Source organism: Pinus tabuliformis, chromosome J (genome assembly GCF_031772625.1).
Source record: "Pinus tabuliformis cultivar Carrire ecotype Pingquan chromosome J, CPIR1, whole genome shotgun sequence".
Taxonomy (NCBI): domain Eukaryota; kingdom Viridiplantae; phylum Streptophyta; class Pinopsida; order Pinales; family Pinaceae; genus Pinus; species Pinus tabuliformis.
The window spans coordinates 321,997,830-322,007,684 of NC_142295.1; positions in this window are offsets into that span (position 1 = coordinate 321,997,830).

Below are 9,855 nucleotides of genomic sequence, written 5' to 3' on the forward strand. Positions count from 1 at the left end.
CCTCTCAGTATTTCCAAGATAATTTTGAGAGTACTTCAAAGCTACCACTTAGCTTCCATAAATGTGGTAGGTGGTTGCTTCAGCTACCAATTGCTTCATTTAATGAATTGTGGGCTTGTGGGAAAGCATGGTAATACAATTTTGAATTTAAATTTTGGCATAGACTACGAGTTCCAACTCATGATGTCATAATATTTATTTGTGCTCACATTCTCAATCGATTGAAATTGTTCAACTTGATACATCACCATGAAGTCATTTAAATGTCGTTGCAAGTGATAATGAATAATTAGTTACAATCATCTTTTAGTTCAAATGTGATTTTTACATATTCTCCCATAATACAAGGTTTATTCTAATGAGACACCACCATACTTTTCACATGATTGCATGGGAATTATTCGTTAGCAAAAGAAACATATTACCTTATATTACTTGCTTTGAGCAAGAAATTCATGAATTGTGTTGATTTTTGATTTGGCATTCAATTGAGAACATGGTGGAAATTGTCATGGATATTTTTGATAACTGGAACTTTTAATAAGCCAAAGATGGATATCAAGGTGCAAAGTCACATGGATCATGTGGATGGACAAGCACCCTAGTGAAGGCAAATGTGGAGAAGGAAGTAGAAACAAGAGGCATGGAAACTCTAACTAGTTAATTTTTTTCTTTATTCCTTTTTACAACTAGCAATTGCACCAGATGTTGCAAATGAAACATCATAAGGAAATAGCATATAACATTAATTAATGTTTCTTTGACAATTGTTGAAAGACTAAAAAATATCAACAAAAGGCAAGGACCATGCTACAATGAAATATTACTACAATATTACTTCCTCGAGCCTTACAAATCATGAGGCCTATGTTGAATTTAAATACCTTAATATTTGATTATGCCAATATGAATGCCTTGTAAATAAAGAAATAGATCGTAATTTGCTACCTTTAAAATCAGAAATCATTTTGATACAATTTCAAAATATATCTCAAAAATTTCAAAATATAAAACACTTAAAATAAGGCTTTTTAAAATTAAAAATATGCCTTATTTTAAAATTAAAAATATAAAACACCTAAAATAAGGCTTTTTACATTTTTTTTTTTGTGTTTTTTATTATTTATGTTATTGTGTTATATGTATCGTTATTCAATTAATTGGGTATTTATAACCCAAAAAAAAGGTATTGTAATGATTTTTTTTTAAGTTTTAATTAATTTTTGACAAAAGTGTAATATGTAAAATTAAATGTGAAGATTATTTTATAATTGTGAGCATTTTTATAGAAAATAACTGTAAACATTTGTTCATTTAAGTGTTTTATGGTTTTTTTAATGAATAATTTTTATATAATTGAATGATTTCTATAGTGCGTGATGATTATGTCTATTAGGTTTTTCAAACTACTTTATTGTTCAACTAATGTAAAAAAAAACACTATGACCATTTGCAATGTTTCTTGTTAGCATTTTTCAAGCAGCATTAACGCGTGTAGTTATTTTATAAGAATTTAAAAATATTAAAAATGCCATAACTATTTGTAATGTAATGTTTCTTGTTAGCATTTTTCAAGAAGCATTATGCTTATTAGGTTTTGCAAACTACTTTATTGTTCAAATGATGCAAAAAAACCGTTATAACCATTTGCAATGTTTCTTGTTAGCATTCTTCAAGAAGCTTTAACACGTGTTCTTAATTTATAAGAATTTAAAAATATTAAAAATGCTATAACCATTTGCAATATTTCTTGTTACCATTCTTCAAGAAGCATTATGCTTATTTGGTTTTGCAAACTACTTTATTGTTTAATTGATCCACAAAAAAACGCTATAACCATTTGCAATGTTTCTTTGCAATGTTTCTTGTTAGCATTCTTCAAGAAGCTTTAACAAGTGTAGTTATTTTATAAGAATTTAAAAATATAAAAAAGGCTATAACCATTTGCAATGTTTCTTGTTAGCATTCTTCAAGAAGCTTTAACACATGTAGTTATTTTATAAGAATTTAAAAATATTGCGTGAATATTTTTTCTAAACTAGCATGTTTATGTATTAAATATGTACAACAAAATTGCTAGTTAGGTTAGCATGTTTATGTATTAAATATGTACAACAAAATTGCTAGTTAGGTGCTCATATGAAGATGATTGCTGAAAAATTAAACAAAGTTTTTCGAAAAGAAAAATAACAATCAAAATTTACAGACTCTGTTTACAAATTGTCACAGGTCATTTTATGTTTGCAATCAACAAATACAGATCATTGAGTTTAGATGCTCATTTTACAGCGCAGTATAATGTGTAACGCTGTCAGTCCATCATAGAAATTAAAATTTTATTCTAAATCAAAAAAAAATAATAAATCATATTTTGAATAATATTAACCCATAAAAGATATTTGTCACTCAAAAAAATAAATCTTCCTAGATTCATATTAAATACGTATTCAAAATAAATTGATGCTACTAAACAAAATATGCTAACAAAATACTGCCAACAAGACAATTATTATCATGGAAATTTTGTAAACAGAGCGCCTATCGCCGAAAAGTCCATCAGAACAAAAAAGTAAAGGAGGCATAATGGAACCAGAGTAACCACCGTCAAAAATACCTGCCAGCTCCGCATGTTGATTTGGGCGTAGAATACTTGCACCGACCCGTCGCATCGATGAATAGGATAAGCAGTCACCCTCTAGGTAAAAAAAAACCGGATTCTACTATCTGTACCGAACAAAATGACTCCAATCACAGAGGTATATATTAATGAAAATTTTATTTTCATAATTTTGAATTTATTTTTCTTTATTGATGTATATTAATTGAGTCCAGAGGTTTAATTTACAGCTCACTGTGATATGTAAAGCTATCTATTTGATATAGCCAAAGACTTTATAAATATAACCAAAAAAATTATTGCAATACGAAAAATGTCTTACTAATGCACACATTTATCTAATTAACCATGTATAAAAAGGTATGGGTCAACTTTAACTTAAGGAAAAAAAAGGAATTACATATATTATTATAAAATGGACCATTTTGCTAAATAAAATTTGCTTATATATAAATAAATGTTATAAATAATAATGAAGAATTTATCATGGAGGAACTTATTAGCATTGGAATAATCTCAAATGCCTAGGAAATTGGTGGGTACCATCAATATAATTTTTTAATTTATTAAAAGTCAATGCAATCTAACAAATTCTGTAATACATTACAACCATTGAGAAACATTAAGACTAAGCATATGCTAAGCATATTCCCTTGAGAATCAATCTAGATCCTCAATTAAAAAAAATAATTAACATATCCTTATCCACCTTAAGTTGAAATAAGAAACCTTGGGCAATTATTTTTTTTATGTTCATATATAATAAAATAATTTTATTTTAATTTGTTAATTTTTATAATGAAAATAAAATGCTTCTAGAGAAACCGTGTTAAAAATTGTTGAAACTTCCTTTCAGTTGAACTCTTCACTCATCATGAAGGCCATGAAGCAAAAAACATGAAAAATAATTCAAACTGAAATGTAATCTTTCTCTTCAAATTTAATCCTTGAATTTGATGAATATGAATTAGGTCAAACAATTGATTTGACTTTTTGTGAGTCAGATCCTTGAATTTGATGAATAGGAATTAGGTCAAACAATTGATTTGACTTTTTATTAGCCATATTTTAGCATATTCCATGAATTTGCAATCAATATAAAGATGTCTATGAAAATAAAACATTGCATTGTATTTTTATAGGTGGATTTTTTAGAAAAATAATAAAATGTGAGCTATGAATTTTTGAAAGAAAATAAAAAAATTGTGATTTTTTGTTATTTAAAATACATTTTTGAATAGATAAATAGATTCAACAATTTGATACATTTAAATTGTACAAATTAAACAACTTAAAATCAAATTTTTAAAAATCTTTACTAATTTTAGTTAAATTAATCAGAAAAATGCAAAAAAAGTCATTTCCTCTATAAATTAAACTGCACCTTTTTAAATTATATGTTTGGTTTCATTGTATTATATTGTAATTTTATAAGAAAATAATAAAATAAGAATTTTTGTAAGTGAATTTTTAGAAAAATAATAAAATAAAATAAATTATATTTTTTATTTGATTGTATTGTATTTTTATAAATATATATTTCTAAAAAATAATATTTTTTATAAATTTATTTTTAGAAAAATAATAAAATACTGGTTATGAATTTATAAAAGAAAATTAAAAAACTATTTTTTAATTTATATTTTTGATTTCATTGTATTGTATTTTGATAAATAAATTTTTTAAGAAAATAACAAAATAAAAATTATATTGATTTTTTAAAAAATAAAATTTAAAGATATTTTTTCTTTATTTTCTTTATAAGTTTAGATTAAAGTAACGTACTTGTGCTAATTACTTTTAGTAAGGTGTTGATTAATTATTTTTTTTGGGGATTTTTATTTTTATTCGGTGCTTTGAAATATTTTTGGAATATTTAAAGTGTGGAGAGTTCACATGATTTCAATAAATTTCTGAATTAGAAAATATATCCCAAAAATATCTAAAATATAGACCAATTAGACTAAAACTTATTTTAGAAATCTGTAACCTGTATGGAAATTCAAAGCCAAAGTAGACTATTTTATGACGTGAATGCATTAGAAGCTTTAAAAGAGCTTGCCATATTTACGATAAATGCGTTATTGGTATACGATCACTTTGATAACAATATATATTAATATAATGCAATACATGGTCGTAACATTGTTGATTTGTGTTACAAGAGCATTCACAATCTTATTTTAGTTTTATGTGGTTGGCATGTATTGTGTTTTTGCACTGTGATTTGTGTAATAGTTGTAATGTTATTGTGTCACGTGTAAAAGAAAATTGTTATTATTATATTTGGTTTATTATTTATTTTATTGTGGTTTATGGGTTATTGTATTAATTGAGTATTAGGCATGTAGATATAGGATGTTGTATTGGCATTGTAATGATTTGTTTTTAAAGAGTTTTAATTAATTTTTGACAAGAGTGTAATATGTAAAATTGAATGTGAAATTTATTAAGTAATTATGAAGAGTTTTATATAAAATAAGAGGTTGTAAATATATATTTATTTATTTAGAACATAATTTTGATCATCTATTTCATTTGAATGGAATGGACATATTATTGCAAGCACATGCATTTCTATGAAAATATGTTATGCTACTAGATGAAACATAATTGTCGTTGGACAATGCATTTCTATGAAAATATGTTATGTTACTAGATGAAACATAATTGTAGCTGGACGATTGGATAAAGTGACATCCTCCCTAAAAACTCACTATCTTCTTTTCAAAGTTCAGGGCAATACACTACCCCAAAAAAGAAAACAATTTTATTCCACGATTCAAGTTTTGGTTAAGTACCTAATTTTGTGATATACTACTTAGCCTACATTCTTGCTAAAGTGATATTTTCTATTAGTGCATTAATTTGGTAGGCTTTATAAGATAATCTTATTATGTAATCACAACCTTTTAGTGCCACAAGGATCTATGTTTGCTTTGAACACATATCTATAAATAGTACTTTAAGAGAGTTACATTATAGAGTAGGGATTTGGGTTTTCATCACTAAAGAGTTGAGGAGGATGAACATACTTAAAACATATCTATGAATAGGGACCTCATTTTTCTTGCCTCCACCTTCTTGTTTTCACCATCACTTTTGGATTCATCATTGCACTTTTTTCATCATCTCCTCTTCCCTTTTTGTTTTCTCCACTTCATTTCTTATCCCCACAACTGTCCTTATCCCCACCATCAACACCTTCCTTTTTCTGTCCCCTTCTTTCTTGACCCCATTTTTGTTCTCCCCTTCTTAAGTGTCTCACCATTCCTTTAATGAATGATCTCCATATAATTGTTGGTCTTTCTGTGGATATATTCCATAATTTATTGGAATCAATCCATGTTTCCTTGGAAGTGCCCTTATGATTATGCTTATTAGGTTTTGAAAACTACTCTATTGTTCAACTGATACACATAAAAAGCACTATAACCATTTCCAATGTTTCTTATTTGCATTCTTCAAGATGATTTAACATGTCTAGTTATTTTATAAAAAAATTAAAAATATTTCATGAATATTTTTTAATAATTAAAAGTTATAAGATTTTCTTTTGGTAAGCTAGCATGTCTATGTACTAAAAAATTTGGAGGATTTTCTTGATTTCCTAGCTCCAATATTTCTCAAACTAACTACAAGGCTTCCAAGTCATTGTAATGTCAACCTTGACAAAAATGACACATGTTCTTCAAAGCGTGCATGTGCTCTTGTGGGGTAAAATTACATGAAGGTTGCGACAAGATTTTGCTAATATTGAGCAAATTTGGATCAAGATTAACAAACTTTAATGGGATTATATATATATATATATATATATATATATATATATATATATATATATATATATATATATATATATATATATATATATATATATATATTAAATTTCACAATTTGTTTGAATGGAAATTTTACCTAAATTAAATATTCTCTTATTAAATCACACCATAATTAATATGGATCCTAGAGAAAACCTAAAACTAACATCACCATAGGAAGATAAATCAAATCCCAACCTGTTACCAACAAACATTAACATGGAAATTGATGTCGGTTTGAGCTCTCTTAAAACCCTTATACAAGACTTGTGAAATACTAGAGAGCCCTCCTAGTTGTCACTAGCCACTTCCCTAGACACAATTCCATTGTAAATTCCTAAGGTTGATTAACTCATATTTCTAATCATAGTACTAGAATATTTGAATGTTATAGGATGATTCCAAATAAAGACAAATAAAGAGGTTTAAACATTTCACAACAACAACTGATCACATTGTTTATTGAACCAAGAAACCAATTATAGTCATTGGTCACAAAGTGACACATTTACATGGAATAGTGTACATACCAACCATTTACAAACCATTGTATAGATGGTTTGTTGTGTTGATTTGGGGTAGCATTGAATGTGCTCTAGCCATAAAAATTGGTGGAGAGGCTAAAGCACATGAGATCTCCAATACCCAGAAATGGTTTGGGAAATTTCTAAACAGTTTGGGAGATATTAAAATAATTAATATTTTTAATGGAGTCCCTAAGTCTAAACTTAGGGAAAATAAAATATTAATGTGAATTAATATAAAATTGTGTTAGAAGGGTCCAAAAGTCATGGATCAAGCCAAAGTTAATCTTAGCCATTGATTAGGGACTTAATCTCGGTCGTTGATTTGTCAACGAGAAAAGTATAAGAGGAGGCTTGAGGGTCACTTGGAGAACATACTGAGGGAGACCAGTCAGTTCAATTTATGGAGCGGGGTTAGCTGAGAAATTCGAACTAGTGTTTTGGTGAGTAGTCAGGAGGCAGTAAGTACAAAACAGAGAGACAGGATCAAGCACTAGAGACTAGTGCTGAGGCAGAAGGGGAATATGCAGAGGCAACAGGAGACTGCGTAATCACTAGAGGGCCTGCGTGGGTGACGCAGAGAGGCCCAGGGCTAACACAGTCAAGCAGGGGCTAACACAGAGTGTATGGGAGCCATGCAGAGGTCAGCCAAGTTGACGCTAGGACTGGGAGAAGTGCTGGAGAATTTTTCTTTATGTGGGTAGGCCAGTTTGGCATGTCGTTGTACTCAAGAATTGCTGAATAATAAAATCCTCCCTTGCTGCACCGGTTTTCCCACAGTGGGTTTTTTCGGGGATTGTTGTCCAAAATATCTGTGTCAATGTGTTGATTCTTGTACATGTGTTTGCTTTTGTATTACGGTGTGATATCTGCAATAGAATTTATTTTAATGTTTATTGAAGGAATTTCATAAATAACTTATTGAAGAATGAGCAGGAAAAGTAAATCAGATGTTACAGTGATAGAATTTTCACATGGTATCAGAGGGAGTAATAAGAGATAGGAAGGGAAAATCAGTTATGGTTCGAGACCACGATGCAAAGGCATCCACGTTAGGGGACTCACACATATTTTCAGAAGATTGCACAAGAGAAAGAGACTTCGATTTCTCTATGTTGGCTTCTAGGCTGGAAGAAGAAGTGGCTTGTATGACTAGTTCTGCATCATCAGAAGTGTGGTATATAGATAGTGGATCCTCATGGAATATGACGGGAATCAGGGAATATTTCTTAGAATATCGAGAAGAGAAGATGAACTTTCAGATCACCATGGGGAACAAGGCAAAGTGTACTCCAGTAGGGAAGGATACCATAGTTTTTCAAACAGAACCGGGAGAACGGTTCCCTGCTACAAATGTGTTGCATGTACCAGGATTGGGGATGAACTTACTTTCCGTGTCACAACTTCAAGGCAAGGGCTATGATGTTTACTTCATCAAGGAGAAGGTATACGTCAAACACCCGAGCTGGAAAAAGTAAGTGCATATTAGGATCAAAAGTAACAGGTTGTATAGATTACAACTAGAATCACTAATGACACTAATAGGAAGTCATGGAGACAAGGACTTGAATGAACTATGGCACAGAAAAATGGGTAATTTGCACCATGGAGCTCTGAGAATTCTCAGGAGCACTGTAACAGGAGTTCTGGATCTGAGTACAGAACGAGATGATGTATGCAGAGGATGCACTCTAGGAAAGTATGCCAAGGCAACATTTCCTAGGAGAAAACATAGTGCCAAGAGTGTACTAGGATTGATACACTAGGATATCTGCGGAACTATGTCCATCAAAGCTCTCAATGGTGCCAAGTATTTCCTTACCTTCATTGATGACCACTCAAGGAAAACTTGGACTTATTTTCTGAAAACCAAGGACATTTTCTGTCAATTCAAAGAGTTCAAGGCTCTGGTGGAGAATCTGACTGGGAAGAAAATAAAAGTTTTGCACTTAGATAATGGTGGAGAGTATTTCGATAAGGAATTCACTGATTTTTGCACTAAGGAGGGCATCAGAAGGGAGTGGACAACTCCCTACAATCCAAAGCAGCATGGAGTAGCAAAAAGAAAGAATAGGACTATTGTAGAGGCAACTAGGGCCATGATGTATGATCAGGATATGTCGAAATTCTTGTGGGCAGAAGCATGCAACACAACAGTCTATGTTCATAACAGGACTCCTCATCAGGCGTTGGGCAAGGTTACTCCAGAGAAAGTTTTCACAGGGAAGACACCTGAAGTCAGTCATTTCAGGATATTTGGGAGTATAGCATATTGTTGCATACCAGAGGAAAAGAGGAAGAAACTGGATCAAATTGCAGAAAAGGGATATCTAATGGGATATAGCGAGAATGCTAAGGCATATAGAATCTACCTTCCAGGGAGCAAGAAGGTATTAAATCAACGAGATGTAAAGTTCATGGAGGACAGGGCTTTCAGAAAATCTCATGAGATGCCTTCCGAGGAGCAGTCAAAAGAGGAGCCATTGGTTAAGCCTCTTCAACCAACGAAAGTAAAAAATTATTCCTTGGGTCAGGAATATTCTCAGGATGAGGAGGAGGAGCTAACAGAAGCACCTACTGGTAGAGGAAAAACTAGAAGGGAACTTCGTCAGATTCTGCAAGATGCAAAGGACTTCATCAGTGCACCAAGAAACAATAAGAGGGAGCGAAAACAACCAGAAAGATATCAGGCATTAGTAGCTCAAGATGGGGAGCCTACCAATTTCAAGGAGGTAGCTCAACATCAGGTTTGGCTAGATGCGATGGTAGAGGAGTACAACTCCATAATGGTGAATGATGTCTGAGAGGTAGTGCCAAGGCCTCAAGACATATCAGTGGTAAGTTCGAGATGGATCTACAATATCAAATACGCTGCAGATGACAGTGTTGAGAA